Genomic DNA, 24,260 nt, shown 5'->3' with positions numbered 1-24,260 from the left:
ATGTAGGAACACTGTAAATGGGTGGCCAAAGGTTGCTGTGAACTCGAATGCCTATTTCTGTATTTATGAACGAGGGATCACAGTTTGAGGATAAAGGGGCAGCCTTTTAGGAAAAACTTCTTCACACAGAGAGTGGTGAATCTGTGGAATTCTCTGCCACAGGAAACAGTTGAGGCCAGTTCATTGGCTATATTTAAGGGGGAGTTAGATATGGCCCTATCAGGGGGTATGGAGGGAAGGCTGGTACAGGGTTCTGAGTTGGATGATCAGTCATGCGGTGCAGGCTCGAAGGGCCAAATGCCCTACTCCTGCACCTATTTTCTATGTCTAACTGATTTGCAATCAAAGGTGTTGTACTAGATGAAGTGATGCAGAACTATCCAACTAAAAGGAACATTATGAGGCAATGTGGACAGAGCCATCCTATAGTACTTTAGGAAAAGACAGCTTAACAGGTGACATTTGATCAAATGATCCTTCTTATTGCAGAACATAACAAAATGCTGTGCAAGCAACTTGAAGTACAACTGATGCACTGTAGGTAATCTTCAAACAAGCAGAAGTAGAGTTATGCTGTATTATCAACTTTAATGGTATTCATAGGAAGATGGCTATTGGTCAGCACATACAGGGATCTTCTTTAAACATAAAAGTCTACTCAAAGTTTTATGCAGCCAATGCCATATCAAAATGATAGGAATGACATTAGAAACAGGGGCAGTAGACCATTTGGCTTGATGACCCTGCTGCTCCATTCAACAAGATCATGGCTGATCTAGCCTTTACTCCATAATCCTCAATTCCCTTACAATTAAGGGTATAACAACATTGGATACTTTTGTCCCTTATTTATACACCGAGATTCTGTCAGTTCCAACACGAGAAAATCTGGAGATGCTGGAATTCCAAAGCAACACACACAAAATGCTGGAGGAACTCAGCAGGTCAGGCAGCATCTATGGAAAAGAGTAAACAGTCGACGTTTCGGGCCGAGACCCTTCATCAGGACAGTCCAGCTGGGTTCCTCCAGTATTTTGTTTGACAGCTCAAACTATAAAGGAGTACTATAATGAGTTAACAGGAATGGAAACGCCTGCAGCAGTAGTGACCAAGCCCCACCCCTGTGATAAAGGATACCGATACACCAGATTATTCTTTAATTCCGTTCAATTCTTGGAGTTTACACTATCCACCTCAGGATAATCCCAGCAGGTCCTTTGGCACCTCGGGCAAACCGCGACGGTTGGCACTTGCGCCGGGACCTGTAAGTCACGTGGCCTCGGTCCTCACGTGCCGCCGGCGCGCGCTCGTGGGTCACGTGGCTTCCCACCGCCTCTCGTGCAGCGGCGGTTGGCGCATGTAGTGGAGTCGCCCCTCGTGGCCCCGGTGGCTGGGTACCCGTAGGAAAACTTTTTAGGTAATAAAGCAGGATACCCATAGCACAGTGTGGGGAAAGGTAAAAAAAACACGATCAAGGTGAACATTAATAATAACAGCCTGTAATTTTTGCGCCTAGACTTCACAGTGTCGAAGCCACGGTTTGAATGGATGAAGAGGTGGGCAAAATGGTGCTCAAATCCACGGTGGTAGCATTAAAGTAGCAATAAACTTTACAGTTTTTTTTTTCTCCAGGACCCGAGATGACAATTAACTTTATGCACTTGTCTCCTGCAGGTCCGTGTATGGAGACTAAAACTCAGTGATCGGCAGATTTATCTTTTGTTCTTTCAGGGAGTTTGGAAGCAATGAACCATAGCTGGCTCAGTAATAAATAGTTTTCCCTATTCTTTCCAGGTTTTGAAGTTGCAATAAGTTTAAAATGTTACTGTTTTCAGGCTAGTGTGAGGTTGTGGGCAATGATAAACCAGAGCCTTTTAGCCTTTACCAACTTCCAAGAGTTTTAGAGTTCCTTCATAGCTCTGTGTCTTTTATTTGGCCAGGTTGGGGTAGGCAGCAATAACTCTTGTGTTTTCTTTTTCCAGGACTAGGGATGGGGTGCAAATTAAGGTTCTTGGTTCTTGATCCTCCAAAATATTCTGCATGGAATTTAAACTGGAGGTAGTGGAGAGTAGGTTTAAGAAGGAGATTTTTGAAGAAGAAAAGCTGCCTTAAATTTAATTGGGTTTGGCTGTGTAACTGTGTTAGGATTAAGATTATTCTATGCTTTAATTGTGCAGGAAGGGGGGGGGGAAATGAATTGCTGTACACATCTGACTTGGTAGTTAGTATTTCAAATTGAGTTGAGTGCCCTCATCTGCTCCTTATAGGTTTGGGTTTGATGTGGGATTGGTAGTCTATGTCGAGTTGACCATTTAACATTTTGTAAAAACGGGTCAGGCGGTGTGCTTCACATCTATCTTGGAGAGAGTTCCACTTTAATGAATTTAAAAGTTGAGTAACACTTGCTTCTCTCTCATAGGTATTTGTGACAAATCGGGCTGCCTGTCTTTGGACTCGCTCGATGGAAGTAGAGTTTTTGTTTGTGTATGGGTCCCATGCAGGTTGATTGCTCTTTCAGAGCTGAATTGTATTAACGTGCAGTTTGGCCTTTACAGTGGTGGTGGGACAATAAACCGCTGGTGTTTATCCTTACCTGGGTTAGGATAGGGCTCGGGGAGGGAAGATGGTCAATAAATTTGAAGCTGTTTGTCCTATACAGGGACACACACCTAAGAACTTCCAGCTCTTTGTTCTTTGCAGACTTGAGGGCAATAACTGGTATTTTTTCCCATTCCATAACCATTTCATTAATCATTCCAGGATCACAGACAATGCACCTTGAGCTATGCTTTTCTTGGGGCAAAGAGGCAAAAAAAGCTTCACTTTTGCACTTTGTAGGGTATGAGTGGCAATTAGCTTTGCCCTTGTGCTATTTTACGGCTGCGCTGGGGATTGTAGGCAGCAGTAAACCATGGCTTGTTTAATGTCTCCAGTGCAATAGTGGGATATGATAACATTCTTAACTTTGTTCAGATTGTGGTTGGGGTGAACAGCAATTAATGTCTCCATGGACGCATGAATCCTTGGGTTTCTCATTGTCCCTTCCCCGTTTGCCCTTTGCTGGGTCAGAAGGAATTACTCTTGTTTGACAGTCCCATGATGATGGTGAATTACTCTCAGTTTGATGGGTTCAAAGTTAAGGCTAACATGGGACCTTCAGTCTGATGGACAGGGTAGGTGGTGCCTGTTCAGATGGGTACACAGTGGTTAGTGAGATGGAGTGCTCCTGCAACATTTGCTGGATTTTGTGTTCTATGAACACATAGGCTTGAGGTTCTCGGTTCCACCCAAAAGCTGCTGCTTTGCCCGTCATGGCTCAGAGATTCACCAGATATCAATAGGGTCTGCATTTCTCAGGCAGGTTTTACGAACATTCTTAATTTTTTTCCTATCTTTTCCTGGTAATCTCTTCCTGTAATGGAACTAAGAGTGAGTTTCTGAAGTGTGCTGTTGGGCATGCAAATGACATGACCTGCCCAATGGTGTTAACTGAGTTTAATTGTCACAGTGCTGGGGTATTGACCTGGAAGAGAGCACTGATGTTGGTTTCCTTATTCTGTTAATGTATTTCAAGGATTCTGTGGAGATAACAATATGGTATCTCTGCACTGCCTATTTTAAATATTTCAAGTGTCAACAGTATACAGGAGGGCAGTGGTCACTGCTACCGGGTAAACCTTGATATTTGTTCTGTGTTTGACTTGGACTTCAAATGCCCTTTTGTTTTCAATCAACCAAGGTCTGTGCTGGAGCACTGAAGACGATGATGAACCTTATCATTTATGTTGACACACACTGAGAAATGACTTTTGAGGTATGGAAGTGGTCCGCGATTTTCAGACGCTTGCTGTGGACTTCTATTGGTGGAAGATGGTACTGCACAACTGGGTGGATAAAAGAAAGATGTCTGGTATTTTGGCTCAACTGCTCATTGATTACAGGAATGAACTTAATTATCAGATGTGAGGTGCACTTGGTGTTGTACTTGACACAGGCGTGACATACCCTGCAGCTACACCATAACAATCACCTGGAGTTTGAAGATGGACCACATGGGCTTTAAATTGGGAGGACTGACCACCTTCCTGTAGGATGAGGCTTTTGCCAGTAAGTTGTGAAAGAGGTACAAGGGTATTTGTCAAGGTTTGTTCTTGTGACCAATGAAAATTGAGCCACATGAAAGCTGTAACTAGGAAATACTAAAGTTTCTATTCACGCACAGACAAGAGAATCTCGGTCCTCTGACACTTAAAAATAAAGTTAACAAATGATGAAATACAGTTTCAATTGTTATAATCATCTACTTTAAACATTTTGAATATAGTCACGTAAATTTATAGAATTACATCTTTACATGCTAGCACACCACAACTTGCAGAACCTCTTTGACTATTCAATACTGGTGTCTGTTCCAAAAGCCTCTTGAGTACAAATTCCAGACACTCAAAAATATACTCCTTGTATTGTTAAAGGATGACTCCATGAATATATAACTAACCTGAAGGTTAAACAAAATAAATTCAGTCCTGAACTGTGCATTAAGCAGCAGGGATACACCTTTAACAATGTGGTATAGCAGGCATATAAATCTATTGTCTTCCCTATATAGCTTCAATGGGACAGAATCAGAATGTCCCACACTCAATAAATACATGATCACACTATCCATAATTCCATAACTCCAGAATGATCCCCAAGAGTTCTGAATAGCTGTATAACATGGGCTTCGAGGTTATATGGAGCGTTGACAGAGACAGAAGTATACAGTAAAAAAAAACTGCAGCAATTGGAAATCTATGAGTGTATTGAAAGGCACCCTCTAGAATGCTTCCAGAACAAAGATTTCTCCACAACCAAATGCTTCAAGCTAGCAGACTCTGAGGACCAGATTCGTGTGCTGAAGGAGGCACCAAAGTGGGTGCAGCTACTACAAATGATCTTTGGGGAAGCACAACAATTTATTGCTTCCATACCACTAAACATTTGTTAGAATCTCAGGTTCTTAAAACTGTCTCTTTCACTTCAGGCACTGTCAAGCTTGTATCGCAGAGGATTACAGTATAGGTGTAAAGCTGATTTCTGTAAATATTTAAGAGCGCTGTGAGGCAAATCCTGAAGAATTGTGTAGTTACATAAAATGATATACTGTGGTTTGCTGGAATGTGATAAGAATTTTGTGCAGTCCCTCTTGAATGATGGTGTCAAAGGTTGAGGTGAGTTTGGAAAAGTGTATGGTGGCTGGTGTGGTTCTTGCATTTTTCTTAGAGTTGTGCATTGAAGATCATGTCCATAGTGCCTCCAGGTAGATGTAATTTAAACTGTGAATCCAGCAGCAGCAGTCTTGCCAGAGGAAGAAGGTAGTTGACCCTGGCAATATCTTTCCTGTGTCAAATAATAGAGATATCTTTACTTACTGTGGTTGAACTTAACTCCTTTCTTGAAGCTTAGTTACAGACATAAAAACAGACTCAAATTGTACTTTCAAGAAGTTCATCTCCATCTTGTGTTTGCTTCATAAGGGGATGCAAGCCAAGAATAGTTACTAATATATCTAGAGAAGAGCCATTCTCGATTAGGAGTGACGTCAGCAAAGGCAATGTCGTTGCCCCAATACTCTTCTCAATCTTGCCACAGTATTGCATCTCACTCCCAGCGAAGTTACTGCAGGACTGAAGCTGATCTTTAGAACTCAAGGGAAGCTATTCAGCTGACAATGACACAGTTCAAGAACCAAGGTTATCCAATCCTCAGGAATAAATCAGCCAATGTGTCTACGCTGAAGGACTTCAAAGGGTCAGTCACTGAGTTCATTCAGACAGTAATGGATGAATTTCAGGATGTTAAGGGAACTAAAGGAATATGGAGAAAGCACAAGCAAATAATGCTGAAGTGGGAGATCAGCCATTTCTGGATGAATGTTGGAGAAAGTTTGAAGGACAGGATGGCTCGATGCTCCTCATCCTAATTCTCATGTTTATTCCTTAGCATTTTCTGTTTTAAGATCCCCAAATCTGCTGTGTTTTGTATATTTAATGATGACCCTATTTCTAAACACATCATCCCTCCTTTTGATTTAATATACCATATATGCTACTGTATATAGTCACCTTTGCATTGGGGTAAAAAGAAGTTTAAAAAAATGCCAAATGGATGATTCATATTGGCTTCTGATGCTCCCACAATCACAGAAGGTCTTCACCCAGTGCAAATCACTTCATGTGATATCAATAAATGTGGGACCTGGCATCATCCTGTCTGTAGTTCTGAAGAAATAGTTAATTAGATAAGATAATAGCCAAGCAGTTAAAATATAATCAAAGCACTGGTGTTCTCTGAACAATCTGGAAAATAACTATTCCCTCTCATACCATCATCCTTTTCATTAGTGAATCTATCTGCCTTTTAGCTTCCACTTTCCACTTGTTTTTGTTTTAAATAATAAAAATAAATTTATTATTAAAGAACATATATGTCACCATACACAAACCCAAGATTCATTTTCTTGTGGACGTGCTCAATAAATCCAATAACTATAATAGGATCAATGAAAGACCACACCCAACAGCGCGGACACCAGTGTGCAAAAGACAAACTACAGAAATACAAAAAGAAATGATAATAAATAAATAAGCAATAAATATAAAAAAACATGAGATGAAAAGTCCTTGAAAGTGAGTCTGTGGTTGTGGGAACAGTTCAGTGATGGGACAAGTGAACTTATTCCTTCTAGTTCAAGAGCCTGATGATTGAGGGGTAAAAATTGTTCCAGAACATGGTGGTGTGAGTCCTGAGACTCCTGTACCACCTTCCTGATGGTAGAAGCGAGAAGAGAGCATGACCTGGATGGTGGGGGTATCTTAATGATGGATTCTGCTTTCCTGCGACAACGTTCCGTGTAGATGTGCTCAATGGTGGGGAAGGCTTTACCCATGATGGACTGGGCTGTATCCACTATTTTTTGTAGGATTTTCTGTTCAAGGGCATTGATGTTTCTATACCAGGCTGTGATGCAGCCAGTCAATATACTCTCCACCACACATATAGGAGTTTGTCAAAGTTTTAAATATCATGCCTACCCTTCGCAATCTTCTAAGGCAGTAGAGGTGCAGGTGTGCTTTCTTTGTAATTGTACTTACATGCTTCTTAAAATGCATTATATCTTTTTTTTTCAGTTCTGATAAGTTATTGACCTAAAACATTCATATTTCCCCTCCACAAAACTTCTTTATTTGCCATATATATCCAGCATTTTGTTCTGATTTCAGATTTGCAAGATGTGCTTTGCAATTTTGTCTTTATTAGATTTATTTATTAATCATGCGTACAATGAATTTATGCTGGGGCAGCTCACAAATGTGGCTACACATTCCAGTGACAACATAGCATACCCACAATGTTCAGCAGAATAACATGAAATTATTTGTATTGGCAGATATCAGACAATGATTTTACACTGAAATCTTAACCTGTATTTTCCTTGTTTTAGGATGTCACACCTGGTGCCACTCCCACTGCCCTGCCCTGTGCAACTTGGAACAGTGAAGGCTGATGCCTCAGGGTCACAGTTACATCAGTTTGTGAGAGAGGGTAGCCACACCAAGGTGAAAAAAATTCTATTGAAAGGTGGGAATCTTGCATTTGAGGATTTTGTATTAGGTTAGGTTTGGCTTTGGATTTGCTGTATGCATTTATTCAATTTAGACCTGGCCTTAGAAAGCGTTTCTGTAAATAGCTATGTACCCTCATATCTAATTATTCTTTATTATCTATACTTGATTAACATTATATATTCAAAATAGTATACCATAGAAACAGATCTGTGTTCCTGACATTTTTCCACTGAAAAGATGAGGAAATTATTTCTGTTTCAATCCTCAGAACATGATATTTAAGTTTTTTCCAAGCACAAAATCTGATACTGTTTTTTCAGAAAGAAATTTATAGACTACTGTTTATCACTAGTATAAATGTTAATTAAAAGTGAATTAATTTTGTAATTTAAAAGCAAAAAGTGCAGATGCTAGAAATCTGAAGTAAAATGAAAAATGCGGATCCCTAGCAGTTTAGGGAGTATTTATAGAGAGAAGGCTGTTCAGTGTCACAAAGCAGTGTCACAGTTTCAGTACTGTCTGTGTTGTGTTAGCATATTCTTGTGACTGCAATGGGTTTTCCCCACTTCTCCAGTTTACATCCCAGAGTGCTGTTCTACAGGTTAATTGGTTATGGGAAAATACTCTTAATATAATATAGAGAAATAGGTAAAGGGATTTAAAAAAAAAACTGCATATACTGTGTTATGGCGAGGTGAGCGAACACAACATACTAATAATCTAAAATAAAAACTAGATTAATCTTCTAACAGAGTAGTTGCTGAACAAAATCACTTTAATTATTTACTCTGGTGGTCAGAACCTCCCAAGCTGCTGGCAGAATCAGTTCTTCTCCAATTGTATGGGGCTTTCCAGGTTTAGCAATGAATAATGAAATGTTGTATGAACCATGCATTTTGATTTCTTCAGTCCAGATTTCTCATGATATGCCAGATACAGAAGTGTCACATTGCTTTTCAACAACTATAGCATGCTTCAAGCAAAGTCTAAGAACAGTGGGTTAGCAAGGGATGAGGTGATTATGCGATCATTGTAATCAATTATAAGGCACTCAGGATCAAATGCTGATAATAAGTAATTCATTTCTTAAAATAAGCCTCTAATTCCTCAGCTGCCCCCCTTGTTACTGGTGAGGTAGGGAATTGAGGTGATGCCACCGTCTTTACAGATGTCATAGAATGCAACGAACACAGGCAGATGCAGAACTGGCTGAGAGGTGGCAGATCGTATTCATTCCGGAAAGGTGTGAAGTGAAACACTTTGGAAAGATGAACTTGAAGGCAGAGAACAAGAATAGTGTCGAGATTCTTAGCAGTGTGGAGGAACAGGGGACTCTTGAGATCCATGTCCATAGATCCCTCGAAGTTGCCTCTCAAATTGACAGGATTCTTACGAAGATGTATGGTGATTTTGCCTTCATTAGTCAGGGTGTTGAGTTCAAGAGCCCTGAGGTAATGCTGCAGCTTTATAAAACTCTGGTAATTGTATTACATTCATTTCTGGTCACTTCATTATAGGAAGGATGTGGAAGGTGCAGAGGAGATTTTCCAGAATGCTGCCTAGATTAGAGAACATGTCTTATGAGGAAAGGTTGAATGAACTAGGGCTTTTCTCCTTGGAGCAAAGGAGGATGAGGCAATTTGATAGAGGTGTATAAGATTATGAGGCATAGATGAAAGGGTACGCCAGTGCCTTTTCCCCAGGATGGCAGTGGCTAATAGCAAAAGACATAATTTGATGATGAGTGGAGGAAAGTTTAGGGAAGATGTCAGAAGTAGGTTTTTACACAGAGAGTGGTAAGTGCCAGAAATACACAGCCGGGAGCATAGCAGTGGTAGAGACTGATACATTAGGGACATTTCAGAGACATTTAGCTAGGTAGATGCGTGAAAGAAAAATGGAGGGTTACGGGCTATGTAGGAGGGAAGTTTTAACATGATCTTTGAGTATGCTGAAAGGTCAGCAGAATAATATGGTCCAAAGGGCCTTAACTGTTATATGTTCCATTATTTCACGTCTGGACTGAATTCAAATTTGTCCCCATAAAAGAAGTTTATTGTTCTCGTAGCTTTGAATTTTCTTTCCCATTGTCCACCACACTGACAATTTTTGTATTATCAGTAAACCTGTTCATTATAGCACTTATATTTAAGTCCAAAACATCCATATCATAATAAACAAACTATCCCAAAACTAGATCTTGCAGAATTCCACTGTGCAAAAATCTTCCAATCACTAAAATTGATGTTAATAATTACCTTTTAATTTCTCCCACATAACCAATTTTTAATCCAATTTGCCACTGTATTGACACCCAAGAAATTTACTTAATGTGTTAGTTCATCTGGTTATTGGTATCATAATTTCATAGGTAGATTCATTCTTTATAACTTGCAATGCAGCATTTGTGCAAGTATGCATTTTATTAATATTTATTGCACTTTATGTCTGTATATTTTCAAATAGGTAGGTCATTGTAATTCTTCTCAAACCAAAAAGAGCAAAATATCATCCGTATAGTTGGTGATCTACTTTTATTAAGAGATTTGACAAAGCTTTTACTTAGTTATGAGTCAGAATGGAGTAACCTGTCTCATACTTCTTATTCAGACTGGTCCAGAACAATCACTTTATTCTTACAGATTTCTTTGTATTGTTCTGTTGAGATATATATATATATATATATCTCAACAGAACAATACATATATATAGAATGTGTGTGTATAAATAAGATTTATAACATGTATTATTTATTGGAAGTATACTGAAAATTGTTTTTGCATGTTTTATTAACAATAATTGGCGAAAGAGTCCTGCACCTAAAAAGGTCCCATGTTGCTGGGTGGGATGCTGTGTGGAAGAAAAGCACTCTTTAGAGAAGTATGTTTATGGAGACTTTCTCAGGAAGCCTTGCACTCTCTATAAGATAAAGGCTAATGAGTTTTTGTTGTCAATTTAAGAAAAGAGGGGAAGATTTCTTTTCAAACATAAGCCCATTTAGCCCGGGAGTATACTTCACAATTCAGTAAGATCCTGGCTCATCTACCACAGCACCATTTTTCTGCCTTATCCCTATGTAATACTCTTTATGTTTAATCCTTGCATAGTAATAATTATGTTTTATGTCTTTACATTGTGTGGCAACTGCAAAACAACAAATTTTACGTTATATTAAACTGTGAAAATAAAGCTGATTCCATTGATTCTTCAAATATCCAGATTTTTGCTGATCTCTGTTTCAAATGCATTCAATGACTGAGCTTAAATAACCCTTTAGGGCAAAATATTCATAAGATTCACCACCCTCTGAGTAAAGAAATTGTTCTTCATTCCCGTGCTAGAAAGTGGTAGTGCTTTGTATTCCTGCTTATCTCCCTCCTGCAGCCATCTCCTATCTCCACACTCCCCAGCTTGCTCTATCTGCCTTTCTTCCCCTTTTCATCATCTCTGTTTGTCTCCACCTATCGTTCACCTACCACTGTCTTCCAACTCCACCTTACCAATTACATTGGATTCCTTTTTTGATATCCCTTTCACTTCTTTATACTGGCAACTCATCTCTCCACTGTCAGTCCTGATACAGGGTTTCAACCCAAAACATCAACAATTCCTTCCCTCCCACAGAAGTGTGCATCCTGCTGAGTTCTTCAGACAGATTATTCCTCCAGATTCCAATATCTGCAGTGCCTTTCTCTCTCGTTGTACCCATTTCCTCTGCACACTTATAAATTATGGCACACTCTTATTGTTAATTATGCCATCACAAAGCCATCAGTTTTGCAGGCGTGTTGTAGTGACTGCAAGCTGCCTCTCCAGCTCCAAAACCCAGAGTTCAGGCTGCTGGAGATAATTGAATTTTTCCTTGCAAGTGTCAATATGCCAGACTATACACATTCTTAAAAGAGCATATAAACCAATTGCGATATAGCTTTATCAACCAACCACTTTGACAGATTTTACTTTGATATGTCGTGGGCTGAATGGAGTTTTGTGTGAAAATGGAAAACAAAACAGCAAAACTAGAAATCAGGTTCAGAGTTAAAAAGTTGTTTTCTCTTTCTACATAAGTTGCTAGACCAGCTAAGCATTTCTTTTTGTTTTTATTTCTGCGTTGATAGGCTGCCATCTTGAAAAAAAAACCTTTATTTGACTTTCAAAATTACTTAGTTATTTCCAGTACGCAAGTGTAAAGGAGAAGGAAATAATTGTTACTGTGGATCTAATGCAGCACAAAAAACACAATAAGATAAAGAACACTATAATAAAAAACAATAAATATAAATACATAAGATAGCTTATATACTTTGTATGTTCATAAAGTGGCGCTAGGCTCACGAGTGTCTGTAAATAAGGTGACTGACAGGAACTGATAAAATAGTGGTGGGATGGCTTAGTGGGTAGAGGCATTGATCCGCCTAGCTGCTTTGGAAAAGTATGGTAACTGTTTTTGACTGTAACTCGGTGTGCTTCAGTTAGGAGCCAGTTTGAATGTTTTTTTGTAAGATTCCACAAACTAAACAATCTCTCAGTGCATCGTTAAGACCATCATTGAACTGATAATGCTCAGACAATGTCTTCAATTCAGCCACGTAAACCAAATGGACTCCCCTTCCTTTTGATTCCACTTATGAAACCTAAAACATTCTACAATCAACAACAGTTTTGGTTCCAAATGTTCCTGCTTTACTTTCATAATATCACCCAATGCACTCAGCAAAACTGGCACTTGCTTTTCATTGGCTATTTCATTTGCTTTAAAATACTGCTCAATTCACTGTTTACAATATCCAGTTACCTTTTGTGCGATCAAATGTGTCTATCTTTCTGATGTTGTCAGCCATTACTGCTTTTTTAAAAATTTATGATTATTATCACCCAGTAGTCACTGTTTATGAACATGTGAATTCGTCAGTTTTCTGTCCTTTTTTTAACTTGAAAGTCTTGCTGCACTTCAACAGTTAGGTTGTTGTCTCGGATTTATTTAAAACTTGCTCATCACTACTGTTATGTTTTGTTAACTCCAAAACATAAAACAACTTGAAGGGAAAACATGGATCCTGAAATAATTTGTCCTTGTTTCTTAGTCCTGCTGAAGAGTTTTGGCCCAAAACATCGACTGCTTTTTTCCATAGATGCTGCCTGGCCTGCTGTGTTCCTCCAGCATTTTGTGTATATTGTTTGAGTTTCCAGCATCTGCAGATTTTCTCTTGTTTGACTTAGTTTCATTTTTACTTTAACGATGGGCACACATTTGACATAGTGGCATAATGATGTATGCCATTCACATACCTTTACACATGACCATAATGAATTATGTAGACAAAGAATCCTGGCAGGGGGTAACTTCCATAGCTGAGGTGGTGCTGTATGCCTTGAAGCATATATAAAAGTTGTTCAGAGCATTAGGGAAGGAGGTGTCACAGGTACAGATGGCATTGATACAGTTTTTCCTTGAGTAGTCAGCAATACGCTGGGGATCGCGGTTAGATGTTCATGTCTTTTTTGTGCGTAAGCAGTATTTGCCCTATTGGTGCCTAAGGTGAGGTTTCTCCTGGTTGCTCCGAGAGCTGTTCTAATCCAAAAAAAGAAGGCAGCGTACTTGACTTAAGTAGGAAGCGCGCCTCTGCGTTCAGCCAAGGCTTCTGGTTGGGCCTTAGAGATGACTGTTCTTGAAGTACCAACATCCTCTACACACTTACAGATGTAGCCGAAGACAGATAAGGCATATATCTCGAGGTCTATGCCTTCTTGGTTTGTGGTGGCCTCCTTGAACTACATAGATAGGCTCTGTCGCCTTGCAGAGTGCTGTACTTAGCGAGCCAACACTGTTGCAATATGGTAAAATACTCGTTTTTTCAAAGCTTGGCACCTTTATTCCAAAAAGAAAGACCTTGCTTGTTGATCTGACAATTTTATAGACAGAGTAACAAGCAATTTCAGTTTAGCGGCTCTCATCAGAACTGCTATGCAAAGTTAAAGCAGGTGGCGCTTCTTTTCCCTTGCAATTGTACATCATCAAACGCTGGTGTGCCGTGAAGAAGCAAGGCAGCACCGCATGGAGGTCTCATTCACGTCTGGAGATGAGTTTTTTTTAAAGGGTTCTGTTTTGCAGGCGGGGGAAACAAAAGAAAATACAAACGTATTAAATTAATTGGGTCCTGTCTCTCTTACAAGGCATAATATGTGAAACCGTACAAGGCAGGAAAACAAATAGGTTGGAATCTTATTAACCTGGTCTTACTTACGCTTTTTTAAAGTTGAGCTTTGCAGTTAACATAGAATTACTTCACGTAGTTTTAAAGAGGTTGACGATTCAGTCATGAGCATATTTCATGTTTAACGTAATGATTAAACTCACGAAGTTACGATTGGCTAAAAAAAAGTTCTTGCAACGATGTGACTGGAAGTGACTTATTCTATTTTGTTGAGACAATGCAGAAAACTAGTGTTTTAAAAAATTTATAAATAGGCCCTCTTGTGCGCTTTATGCTTCCCACCAGTCACAGTAGCAACAAATAATCTCAGTCGAGTGCCGTTACACTGCAGAGTGTTAGCGTCGAAAAATGTTTGGTGGCATTCCCTACGTGATCATATTGTCTAGTTAAGGCTATTTGCAAGTATTGTTCGTCAGCGCCCATGTAGCTCGCCGTGATCGTATAGTGGTTAGTACTCTGCGTTGTGGCCGCAGCAACCTCGGTTCGAATCCGAGTCACGGCATTGCGGATAAGCAATGACACGGCAATGGGTCTGATTTTTTCCCTAATCATCTGGGGTTTAATCGTACAATTCATTATAAATATAATAGAAATATTATTTTCCTAGTGGCAGTATATAACTAAACAGTGCTTTTTTTGGCTGTGCATGATTTTAGCCGGTGTCTTAGTCCCTGTCTTATCAACACTGACTTTGGCAAAGTCTAGTGAACCATGTTATGATGAATCACAAAGGTTTATATGAACATAGGAATCAGGGGCAGAAATCAGCCATCTTGCCCATTCCATCATTCATTGAGGTCATAGCTAATCTTATATCTCTAATTTCCAGCAATCTCCCGAAGTTCCTTAATACAGTGAAACTCTGATAATCCACTGTCCTGTTGTTTGGAAATTCTGATGGCTTAGTATCTGGTTTATCTGTTTCTGTTTCCCTTAGTTTCTTTAAATTCACTGGATCCCCTCTACATGTCCATTTTAAATTAATTGGGTCCTTGTAGCAGTGTTCCTTTTGAAATCAATGGAGTCCTAACTCTGCTTCCCTACGATTCACTCTGGCCCTTTTTCCTGTGCTTTCTTTAAATTTGCCCGTTTAACTGTGTAAATTTACTATAGTATAACATGTTAGAAAATGTAAATTATATGGTGAATTAATAGGTGAATTATCCACAAGTACCATTCCATGCAATACCTCAGTCTGCCAATTTGAAAGATGTCTCATTATTCCCACTCTGCACTTTCTCAGTCCATGCCAGTATACTATTCCAGTTCTATGTACTCTACTTTTGTTGACTAATCTCTTTGTGAGACCACACCACATCTATTGGCTCTCTTCAAGGTCTTCAAAAAATGCTGGAACCTACTTTTTATTAGGTTAATAGGTTGGTATCTTATGCAGTGGGGTCACACATACTGGCCTCTAAATTGTGTGAACAATTTTGTAAAGTCCAAAACCTTTGAAAATATTAAGCAGAAAATCACAGGTGTACTTAACAAATCTATAGAACAGTAACTGTAAACAGGATCAATGAACAACAAACTGTGCAAATGCAAATATAAATATAAATAGCAATAAATAACGAGCATGAAATAACAAGGTAAAGAGTCCTTAAAGTGAGAAGAGTTTCAGCCTGAAACATCGACTGAATTTTTTCCATCAATGCTGCCCGGCCTGCTGAGTTCCTCCAGCATTTTGTTTGTGTTCCATCAGTTATGAGAACACCAGAAATAGAATGAGTGTAGTTACAAACAAGAGAAAATCTGAAGATGCTGTAAATAGAGAGATAGATAGACATACTTTATTGATCCCGAGGGAAATTGGGTTTCGTTACAGCTGCACCAACCAAGAATAGAGCATAAATATAGCAATACAAAAACCACAAACAATCAAGCAACAATATGCAAGCTATGCCAGATGGAAATCCAAGCAACACACTTCCTTTTGTCCTCACCTACTACCCCACCACCCTCTGGATCCAGCACATTAACTCAGCAACTTCCACCATCTCCAATGGGATCCCACCGCCAAGCACATCTTTCCCTACTCTCTCTCACCCCCCCCCCCCCCCCACTGTCTGCTTTCTGCAGGGATCGCTACCTTTGTCCATTCATCCCTTCCCACTGATCTCCCTCCTGGCACTTATCCTTGCAAGTGGAAGAAGTGCTACACCTGCCCCTATAGCTCCTCCCTCATTACTATTCAGTCCTCAAAACAGTCCTTCCAGTTGAGGCGACACTTCACCTGTGAATCTGTTGATATTACCTATTGTACCCGGAGCTCACAGTGAGGCCTCTTGTATTATCGCTGAGACTTGAAGTAGATTGGGAGACTGCTTCGCTGAGCACCTACGCTCTGTCCACCACAAAAGATGGGATCTCCCAGTGGCCAACCATTTTAATTCCACTTCCCATTCCCATTCTGATGTGTCCTATGGCCTCCTCTACTGTCATGATGAGGCCATACTCAGGTTGGAGGAGCAACAATTTATGTACTATCTGGGTAGCCTCCTGATGGTATGAACATTAATTTCTTACACTTTCAGTAATGCCCGTCCCCTTCTCTATTCCACGTCTGCTTTTTCCTCTCTCACCTTATCTCCTTGCCTGCCTGTTACCTTCCTCTGGTGCTTCTCCCCCTTTTTCTTTTTCCATGGCCTTCTGTCTTCTGTTAGATTCTCCTTCTCCAGCCCTGTATCTCTTTCACCAATCAACTTCCCAGCTCTATACTTCCCCCCTCCCAGTTTCACCTATTACCTTGTGTTTCTTCCTCTCCTCCATCTACATTCTAGCTCTGACTCTTCATCTTTCTTCTCCAGTCCTGCTGAAGGGTCTCAGCCCAGAACATCAACTGTACTCTTGCATGGATACTGCCTGGCCTGCTGATTTCTACCAGCATTTTGTGTGTGTTACATGAGTAGTTATTTTTATCCCCTTTTGTTCAAGACCCTGATGGTTGAGGGGTAATAATTGTTCTTGGTGGTGTGAGTTCTGAGGTACTTGTACCTCCTATCTGATGACAGTGGTGAGGAAAGAGCTTGGCCTAGGTGATGAGGATCTTTGATCAAGTCAAGTCAGGTCAACTCACTTTTTATTGTCATTTCGACCATAACTACTGGTACAGTACACAGTAAAAACGAGACAATGTTTTTCAGGACCTCCGTGAACAATACAAAAACTACATTGAACTATGTAAAACAACACAAAACTACACTAGACTACAGACCTGCAACACACATAAAAGTTGCTGGTGAACGCAGCAGGCCAGGCAGCATCTCTAGGAAGAGGTACAGTCGACATTTCGGGACGAGACCCTTTGTCAGGACTACAGACCTACCGAAAACTGCATAAAGTGCACAAAACAGTGCAGGCATTACAGTAAATAATAAACAAGACAATATGCACAGCAGAGGGCAGTAGGTTGGTATCAATCCAGGCTCTGGGTATTGAGGAGTCTGATGACTTGGGGGAAGAAACTGTTACATAGTCTGGTCGTGAGAGCCCAAATACTTCGGTGCCTTTTGCCAGATGGCCGGAGGGAGAAGAGTTTGTATGAGGGGTGCGTAGAGTCCTTCATAACATAATGCTGTTTGCTTTACGGATGTAGCGTGTGGTGTAAATGTCTCTAATGGCAGGAAGAGAGACTCCGATGTCTCTTTGATGATGGATGCTGTTTTGCTATGGCAACATTACATGTTGATATGCTCAGTGATTGGGAGGGTTTTACCTGTGATGTACTGGGCCAAATCTTCTACCTTTTGTAGGACTTTCCACTCAAAGGCATTGGTGTTCCCATACCAGGCTGTAATGCAGCCAGTCACTACACTTTCCACCACACATCTATAGAAGTTTGCCAAGGGTTTGATGACATGCCAAATCTCCATAGACTCCTGAAGAAGTAGAAGTGTTTGTGCTTTCTTTGCAATTATATTTATATGATGGGTCCAGGAGAGATCCTCTTGAGATAGTGACACCCAGGAATTTAAAGTTACTGACACTCTTCATCTTAGATCCTCCTATGAGTACTGGATCATGGATCTCTGGTTTCCCTATTCTGAATTCTACAATCATTTCCTTAGTCTTATTGACATTGAGTGAGAGGTTGTTGTTATTACACCAAACAAGCAAATTTTCAGTCTCCCTCCTGTATGCTGATTTATCAGCACCTTTGATACGGCTCACATAGTGGTGTCATCAGCAAACTTGTATATGGTGGTGGAGCTGTACTTAGTCACACAGCCCCAGGTGTAAAGTGAGTAGAGTAGGGGGCTAAGCACACATCCCTGTGGTGCTCCTGTGCTGATGGAGATTGTGACGAAGGGTTCTGGCCTGAAACATTGACTGATCGTTTCCATGGATGCTGCCCGACCTGCTGAGTTCCTCCAACGTGTTGTGAGTGTTGCAAGTACAATTTATTGTTGGCTGGACTGGAAACTTTAAGGATTGTGGTATATTTTATTGGTGACAAATCAGCATATAGGAGGGAGATTAAAAATTTGGCTGAGTGGTGCCATACCAACAACTTCTCACTCAAATGTCAGGAGGACCAAGGAGGTGATTATTGACTTCTTACTTGCTTACTGCTCATTACGCCTGCTGGCATTTAGGGCAGCAATGAAAGTCCTTCATTTCTGTCTGTCCTTGGCCATGCTCTCTATTAGCTCCACGTGTGGTTCAGGGAATACCAACACACACAGGTGTAGAAGGATTCTTCATTACTGTTTTCATAACAGTTTTGTTTGACCACTCAAGGTTGTTAGCCCTGAGCTGAACTCCAAACCTGGAAGACCACTTTTAGTCTGGCATCTACCCTTTGACCTCTTTGCCATGGGGGACCCTAACAAGGGTCAAAAAAAAGGCCCTGACTCCAACCAGCATAACTCTCCAGGTCATTGAAGCACGCAAGCCTCCAAACGGTAACAAAGTTGTGGTCCTCTTGGATGACTATTGACTTCAGCAGGAGAAAATCAGAGGTCATGAGCTAGTCCTCATAGGGGAATTAGAGGTGGAGAGAGTCAGCAACTTTAAATTCCTCAGTGTTATAATTTCAGAGGATCTGTTCTGGGTCCACCAGGTAAATGTCATTACAAAAAAAGTATGGGCAGTGCCTGCACTTCCCTAGAAGTTTGCAAAGATTTGGCATGTCATCTAAAACATTGACAAACTTCTTATAGATATTTGTTGAGGAGTATTGGTCACATCACGGCCTGGTATGGAAACACCAATGTCCATGTATAGAAAAACCTACAAAATGTAGTGAATGTGGCCAGTCCATCACAGATAAAGCCCTCCCCACCATTGACGGCCTCTACATGGAGCGCTGTCGCAGGAAAGCAGCATCCATCATCAAGGGCACCCACCATCCATCTCATGGTCTGATCTTGCTGCTGCCATCAGGAGGAAAGTACATGAGCTTTATGACCCATACCACCAGATTCAGGAACAGTTATTATCCCTCAAACCATCAGGCTCTTCAACCAGGGGACATAACTTTACGAGCCCATCAGTGAACTGTTCCCACAGCCTATGGGCTCACTTTTAAAGCGTCTTCACCTCATTTAACGATATTTGTTGGTTATTTATTAATTATTTATTTTTTCTCTTTTTGCATTTTTAGTTTGTTCTTCGCACATTGGTTGTTGGGTGCAGTCTTTCACTAATTCCATTGTGTTTCTTGTATTTACTGTAAATGTCCCAAGAAAATGAATCCCAGAGATTTATGTCGTGACATATGTGCACTTAGAAAATAAAATTTACTCTGTATTTTGAACTTTAGTCATAATGATGGTAACTGCCCATTGAGTAAAATGTACACGAGAAAGATAGTACACTTGAGAATAATTTTTTGGCCTTGCGCATAGCGCCCATGTAGCTCGCCGTGATCGTATAGTGGTTAGTACTCTGCGTTGTGGCCGCAGCAACCTCGGTTCGAATCCGAGTCACGGCATTGCGGGAAAGCAATGACACGGCAATGGGCTTGCTATTTTGTTTCCCCTCCAGTTCAGTGTTTTTCTTGACGTTCCTGCTCTGTTTTAATATTTATATAAAGGTATAACCACGTTGTCTGAATTTACTTTGTGGAAACACGGGAAGGGAAAAGATGCGGCTTGCTTTTTTAAAAAATATTCTGCACGTTAAACTTTTACGGTTTCTCGACATGTTTGCTGCTTGACCTGCTGAGTGTTTCCAGCATTTTATATGCAGCTTTTAAAATACTACAAGTTCAACTTTTATTATGTTCTAAAAAGAATATTAGAATATGAAAGTCCACTTGCTCCACCTTTCGAGTTTTAAACTTTTTGCACGTTAGGTGGCATCTGTGAGCTAAACTTCTACGGTTTCTCGCTACGTTTCCTGCTTGACCTGTTGAGTGCTTCCAGCTTTTTATACGCAGCTTTATTAACATACTATGAGTTCAACTTTTTTTACATTCTAAAAATATGATATGAAAGGCCATCGATTTAAAATGTTAATTCTATTCTCTCGGAATATGGTGCCTAATTCCCTCTTGAGTACTTACAATATTTATTACATTTTAATTATATATATCTCATGTGCTTTTATAACCTGTACTGTTTGTGTTGAAATCGCCTGTTGATGGGTTCTTGGCATTTTCGCTATAGCTAGAGCTGTGAATATTTCTCTGCCTCACGACGTACATATTATTCAGATAGTTTGGTGAGCTCCGAGTTTATTCAAAGCAGACCTGGAAATATTAACCAATTTCAAATAATTGATATAATTTAGATAAGATTGTTGGTTGCTTTCTTCAAACAATTTTTGGTGCAGAAGATGCCGCCGGTCCTGGGAGATTAGAAATAGAAATTAAATTCCTATTGTAAATTGTGCTGAAAATGTTTACCGTCGAACCTAACATCGAATCCACATTAGAAAGCAAGTATGCGAAATGAAATATATTTAGTGGAAATGAAGGCGGAAAAATACATTTTGTTCCATTATTCAACATAATATTTGAGCATTAAAAAGGGCGGGTGGAAATACGCTATTTACCGTGAGGGGTCACTAATAAGCTTAGCAGAAAGCTCCGCCTCCCTTATTCAACTCCAACGCAGATACGAGTTTAGTTGGCTTTTTAGACACAAAGCTCCTAACAGGGCATAATATAAATTTGTTGAAAAGTACATATCAGTTCTCTCTTGCTTCTATTGAAATTATATCTTCAGACATAAAGTAGGGCTGTATTTTTCTCTTGTGGGTTCATGAAGAAGGGCAACATCACCCTCGGCCGCAGTCACCGAAAGGTCTTTGCAATGAAGGACCATGGTTTAGGGACCTTTCAGGCACTTCATGAGTGTATTGCTTCATGAGGAAACAGTTGATGCATTATGAGAGAATGATGAATTGATAATACAATAAACATAAAGATACTTGTTGAATATATTCACTGTACATATTATGAATAAAGTACTGTATATACAGAGGTATTTTAAATGTAGAAGAGATGAACAATATTCTGAAAGATTGATTTCACAAACCACAAGACATAGGAGCAGAATCAGGCCATTCACCATTCAATCAGCTGATTTATTTTTATTTATTTAAAGATGCAGTGTGGAACAGGCCCTTCCAGTTCTTTGAGCCGCGCCGCCAGCAACCCACCTATTTCATCCATGCCTTATCACAGAACAATTTACTATAACCATTTAAACTACTAACTGGTACATCTTTCAACTGTTGGAAGAAACCCATCATTCCATGGGGAGGATGTACCAACTTTTTACAGATAACACTGAGAATGAACTCTGAATTCCAATACCCCAAGTGGCCACCACTGCTGGCCCACCAACTGGAGAGTGTCGTGGTTAAGGGTTGAAACACACTGTGAAGGTTGGGAACCACCTGATGACATCTGCTCCTGGCTGAAGGCTACAGTTACCTTATAAGGTATCTAGAGAATGCACCCTAACAGGTGTATGTGACAAGGAGAAAGATGAGAAAGTTGGATAAAAAATGAGACACTAGCTGCAATGAATACATATATAAAGCTAAAATGTGTGTAGAACATGATAAGGGTTGTAAATTTATTAGTGCATCATTTGTTCTTTTGTTGTAATTATGTCACACTGGTCCTTATATACTTCTTGGAATGAATGGGTTCGACAAGGAAGCTGCTGGTAACAAAGGTGGAGAGTTGAGAGTATTATCACAGTGAACGTTTAATGTCAGGTGTCATAACTTACATTATGTATCTCACACATTTTGCCACAATGTAGTATATGGATTTATCAGATAATGATAAATATGTTGAATTAAATTTAAGTGCTATTGCAGCATCTGATGTGTGTCTTTGAATTTTGATGTCTTTTTTTTCAGGTGTTGCAGTTGATACCAGAAATAGCCTGGGACAGACGCCCCTGTTCATAGCTGCATTGCTGGACCTTGTCAAAGTTGTTGATGTATTACTGATGTTCGGAGCAGATCCTAACTAGTGAGTATCTTGACTAAAAGCCATATGCTTAAAAAGATCTATTTGTGTTTAAATAGTATTATATATCAAAAACTTTGGAAGTTTTTATAAAGTGTGAGAAAAGAAGAATGGAAGAAAAAATGCCTAATCTTTTTCAATAAACATTCATTCTATCTAGTCGGTGTGACGACCGGAGTACACCTGTGCATGCAGCAGCTTTCTCATGCAATCAGTGGATTCTTAGTAAATTACTGGATGCTGGAGGTGATTTGCGTTTGAATGATAAAGATGGAAGATTACCCCAAGTCTGGGCACTGTCAGCCGGGAAGGAAAGGAGTGTTCGGGTATGAAGCAGTGGAGTTTACCTATCTGATTGTTTTTTATTATTCATAGTTTGAAGTCCATCCCACACTGGAGGCATGGCACATTTTCCCAAAAAAGGAGGATGTAATAATTGTGTTATGTAAATCCTGCAGCAGGTTAAATATTGATACTGGCAAAGACATTGTTTTTTATCTGCCCTTGCAGGGAATGCTGTATTGTTTGGAGAGATTAAATTTCAGGGTCGAAACTACTTCTGTGTTCTGAAAACCGTGGACCATTTTGTTAAGGATGTCCTTAAGGTTTCATACTTAATTGGTGACTAAATAGCCGTAGCACAAATATTTTCTTCTCTTGACTCAGAAGTTGGTGCGCCCTAAGATTATTGTAGGGTCATAGCCACAAAAACTAAGATGTCACTTTAGTGCCAAACTTGGCATTTGGTACTGCCATAAGCCCTATCTTTTAAATGAGGTATTAAACAAACACTCTGACTGTAAGTTTACATTAAAGATTAGATTATTTATTTGTGACATGTAATTGAAACACACAGTGAAATGTGTTGTGTGCATCAATACCTAACACAGTCTGGGGATATGTCGGGGGCAGCATAACATGCCCACAATTTACCAACCCTAACCTGTACAAGTTTGGAATGTGGGAGGAAACTGGAATGCAGATGAAACCCACACGGTCATGGGGAAAACTTACAAACACCTTACAGGACAGCAGCAGGAACTGAACCCTGCTCTTCCGATTGCTGGTGCTGTAAAGCCATTATGCTACTGTGTCATACCATAGAGTATTTAAAGACGAAAAGATAGTTTTTGGTGTGCTGGGCATTATCTATCCTTCAACTAGCATCATTTAAAAGTGATTATCTTTTCACCTGCTTATTTATCTCATTGCAGTTTATGGCACATTATTTTGAATCAACTGGAATTGCCAACATCATTACAATTGATAGTTCCCTGGAAAATCATTTGCACATCGCTTTTTTGAGCATTACTTATTTGAAAATTGTTTTTTTTCTGGAGTGAAACTCTGGAAGTTCAATTGGATTGATCCACCAGTTCGAAGCTATTAAAGGACATAAACATTTCTACTTTTGAATCATAATTATGTTATTGATAGCAAAGCACTTTTGGACATCTTATGATGTTTTGTAATAGCCCTATCCTTCGTTTGATTACAGTGTTATAATAGCCAGACATTAACTTGCCCTCTTGTGATACTTATGCCTGCACAATCAAAATAATTGAGAGCATGAACTTTGCTAGATTTCCTTTTGATTTACCTTGGGCACTCAGACCTGCTGAAGTCCCATGATGTTCAGTTCAGCTAAAGACTACAGGAGTACAGGTGTCCCCCCGCTTTTCGAACGTTGGCTTTACGACACCTTGCTGTTACGAAAGACCTACATTAGTTACCTGTTTTCGCTGACAGAAGTTGTTTTCACTGTTAGAAAAAAGGCAGCGCACGCCCCGAGCAGCCAAGCTCCTCCCCCGGAACTGCATTCTAGCTGGCATTGCTTGAACACGTGCCTGTGAGCATCTGTGTTTTATGTCAATTTATTTTGAGCATCCGTTTGCAAGATGAGTTCTAAGGTATTGGAAAAGCCTAAAAGAGCTCATAAGGGTGTTACACTTAGCGTAAAACTAGACATGATTAAGTGTTTCGATCGTGGTGAAC

General features: G+C 39.9%; 1 long non-coding RNA gene and 2 other non-coding genes across 3 annotated transcripts; all 3 read left to right on the top strand.

Annotated features, from left to right (window-relative positions):
- Positions 1-1,343: 1,343 nt before the first annotated feature.
- Positions 1,344-22,716, top strand: LOC140187806 (uncharacterized). Its single transcript, XR_011883156.1, has 4 exons — positions 1,344-1,417; positions 7,487-7,623; positions 22,154-22,268; positions 22,426-22,716. It is a non-coding gene; the product is annotated as an uncharacterized lncRNA (long non-coding RNA).
- Positions 14,256-14,327, top strand: trnah-gug (transfer RNA histidin (anticodon GUG)). Its single transcript has one exon. It is a non-coding gene; the product is annotated as a tRNA-His (tRNA).
- Positions 19,695-19,766, top strand: trnah-gug (transfer RNA histidin (anticodon GUG)). The gene has a single exon. It is a non-coding gene; the product is annotated as a tRNA-His (tRNA).
- Positions 22,717-24,260: the final 1,544 nt, after the last annotated feature.

Source organism: Mobula birostris, chromosome 25 (genome assembly GCF_030028105.1).
Source record: "Mobula birostris isolate sMobBir1 chromosome 25, sMobBir1.hap1, whole genome shotgun sequence".
In the NCBI taxonomy this organism is placed as follows: Eukaryota; Metazoa; Chordata; class Chondrichthyes; order Myliobatiformes; family Myliobatidae; genus Mobula; species Mobula birostris.
The sequence above is the reverse complement of the archived record's forward strand: the minus strand, read 5'-3'. Positions and strand labels throughout refer to the sequence as shown.